Source organism: Cryptomeria japonica, chromosome 4 (genome assembly GCF_030272615.1).
Source record: "Cryptomeria japonica chromosome 4, Sugi_1.0, whole genome shotgun sequence".
Lineage (NCBI taxonomy): Eukaryota > Viridiplantae > Streptophyta > Pinopsida > Cupressales > Cupressaceae > Cryptomeria > Cryptomeria japonica.
Window position 1 is genome coordinate 96,047,414 of NC_081408.1, and position 3,766 is coordinate 96,051,179.

The window sequence follows — 3,766 nt, forward strand, 5'->3', positions numbered from 1 at the left end:
TGATTTACAAGAGGATTAGGGATCGAACCAACAGACTTTTAACAAGATTCCAAAAAAAGAGGGAGAAAATGACTCAACTAAAAATTTTGCAAGGCGACTCACTCTTGTTATGAGGGACGAATGACAAGGTAACAAGAATCCACAGTAGGCGGTTAAGCCATGTCACAAACCCAAGCGTTGTGCTGCACAACACAAGGAGATCAAGGGGACACACCTTGCACCATGGTACGTCATTCAATATTTTTTTTATGACAATTTACTAGAGATATGTGTTAGGGGCCATCAGGATGTTGTGGTGCATCTTGATGGCTACATAGATGTTGTCCTCCAAAAAAGGCTACACCTCCACCAAGAAAAAAGAATTAAATTCACTTTTTAAATTGCATTAAATCTCCAAAAGGCATTTTCCAACTCCATTCATCAACTTGTCCAAAAGGGTAATTCAACTAGTCTTCCCACTCCTCAAATCTAGGACCCAAACTAGAAAAGGCTTGTCAACACAACTTGGGGGCCCCAAATTTGAGTTCCTAATTTCAAGGAGCAATTAATGAGTTGGCATAAATTTTAACTCTCACAAACCCATGCCACAATTAGCAGTTTTTGAACTTCAGACTTGAAAATAGCCTCCTAAAGTATCTCCCACAAAATTGTGCAACATTATAAAGAGACCAATTATATAAGAAAATAATTTGACCTAAATATTGATATTTATTTTCCCAACAACATAAATTACCAAAACCTTGGGAAATTAAAATTAAATACTCTCTCTTTTTGGTTCACAAGAATTGTCATTGACCATGTGATTCTCTAATATATCCAAACTAATCTTTTAAATATCTTTTAAGTTAAAAAATTGTGATGGTGAAAAATGGGATCGGGTAGTTTAGGACCTAATCCCACTTTCATCCATACATTGGAATATGAAAGAGCCTAAGAAAGTGATTCTCTATGACTAACTCTTGTGAAAGAGATTTAAGGAATACTTTTAGGGTTTCTATTCTTTCATTGATATGAAAGGGAATGTACTAAATGTGAGGGAATGACAAACTAAGCTGATAGGATGAATGAAAACAACTTAAATAGCAATAATAATAGACTGGTGACTAAAACCAAACTAAGACAAGAAGTACAAATCTGAGAATGGAATTTTGATGTGCACCTGATATCAAAAACTGAGCTGATATGGGTAGGACCAGGTTGCTAGGCACTCTAGTTCGAGTGACTGTACTGAGCTAGAAGCTAAAAAACTGCAAATTAAACTGCTCCAAATCTTAACTTCCAAAGTCTGCACTTGATTAGGGAGGACCAAGGCGTTGCTCTAGTCCTTGAGATCTGGGACCAAATTCTAGAAATGGGTCTATGACAAATTGCTAAGATCTCCTGGAAATTACCCTCTCTAACGAAAACCTGTAACTACACTTACAAGCTGAAAAATGGTGTGTTCGTGGCTATATAGGGTTTTCCCTTAGTCACACCCCTTGTTTAGGTGATTTCCACCTCAAAAAATAGCCAATAATGTATTGAAAAGTGTGTGTGCTTGAGAATCTCATATGTTTGTAAAATCCCTACGAGCTAAAATGCAAACTAGAGTTCTACCCTAGGATGCTTTGAGTAAAAACCCTAAATGAACATAATGTAGATGCTTCAAATCACAAATGTAATAAGGATCTAAATTAATAATGTAAAATCTGAAAATGAATGATATGTAGATCTGAAGACTCGCATAGAGGTATGAAAATAACATGAAACCACACCAAACCCTAAGGAAGAGGTACAAGCCAATCAACAGTCGATGATCTCCTTATTAGTCTTCAATATCTCCTAAGCTTCCATGGATGATGAAAAAGGTTGTTGAAGACTTGATGAATGATGAATGATGAAATTGTTGCTTGTAGACTTCACATAAAACCTACACTTTCACTTCATAAGAGTCTCCTTCAATTGTTTGATTTCAGATCTTCAAATGAGGGAAATAAAAGGCTATATATATGAAACCATAACTTTAATTTTAATAATAGGCCGACTTAGAATTGATGAAAATTGACACAAAGCAGGATTTAAACATTATAATACCATCAAATTAAGCTTCCGAAATTTGGAGAGAAAAAGTCAGGACCAAAATGGTGGGCATTTCGATCTGACCGACTTTTTTCCAAATTTCTAGGGATACAAGATATGGTGATTATAAAGTCAAATCCAACACAGTAGGTCAATCCAAGGTGTTTAGATATGTGAAAATGTGCTTTGAAGATTGAAAACAGAACTATATTAGGATTGATTAAAATAAAATAAAAAGGGGCGCGCTTAGGGTTAAGGACCCAATTTTATAATATGTGAATTGATGAGAGAGGACTTTAGATTTAATTAAATTAATAATTCAATGCTTAAAGGAACCTTGAAAATGCAAAATGCAATGGGACACACTAAGGCAGGTGCTAACATGAGCATGGAATTGGACAACCCTAATTAGGGGTGTACAATTTACTACGCTACAAAAACATAGCAATATATCACACAAATTTATACTTAATTAGCCTATGGACGAAAGGTATAGGTGCGAATCAATCAAATTTGCATTTTAAAAAATGAATTTGGGAAGGACTAGTCCATCACTACGATGATGTTCCTATAATTATAAATTTATCCTAGAACATGAAAGGGGCAAACTAAAGTGGGTAAATGCATATGGAAATATGTGCATGTATAGGTGCAATATGCAAGCAAATAGGGCAATATACAAGCAAATAGGGCAATATATAGGGATGTGTGAATATATGAATTAGGATAAGTGGTAAGTGTGTAGAAATATGTATAATGGACATGTAGTTGGGATAGGGTTACCGACTTGATTTTCGTAAAATGAGGCCATTTGACAATATGTTATTGTATTAATGCTTTCCTCAAATAAATCCAAAAGTAAATGGGAAATAACATGCATATACAAATTTCACTATTACAATTATATGGATGAAGTTTATCTATTTCTCTTTTCTCAAATTTGTCTTAATTTTGTATCTTTATTTATTTACTGGTAAATTTAAAGATTAACCAAATCACAAATAAAGAACTTCATCCTCATATTAAATTTATCACACTCCTCGTCAAGAATCTATTATATAATTAAAATATAATATCTATCATAAAACAACTAAGACCATTATGTCATACACCAATATACAATTTTATGTTCAATTATTTATTATAAGAAATTGTTTTAATTTCCCACTTCTTATCTTAAGCATTTTTATTGAGGAGAAAAATTACAAACTCATGATATCTAGAAGGTAAATTCAATACACATTTTCTGGGTCATATAGACCAATTCAGTTTGAAAGACATTATAAGTCTTCCTAATCATATAATTTATAATTTTGAAAAGTCGTCCTAATAATATTTTAAAAAATACAAATGTCACATCATAATTTGTAAATTGTTAAGCATATTCTACACCTCTTAAATTTGAATAACAATAAAAAATATGTGTGTTGCAGAACTGTAAGCAAATGAGCAGTGATGGTGAAGTAATATATTTGTACGGATAACTCCAAGGCAAATCTTCTTACAACAATCAGAGCAACCCAAAATATCCAAAGCAGAAAAACTAATAAAAATGCAGACACCTCCTCTGATGAACTAACCTTCAATTATAACGCAATGAGATTTAGGTATACTGAAAAACACAAATATGAATCCCAGAAATATACAGAAATACATTGAAACCCCAAATATCGATCTTTTTTGGTGGGGAAAGCTAAAAATTAACAGA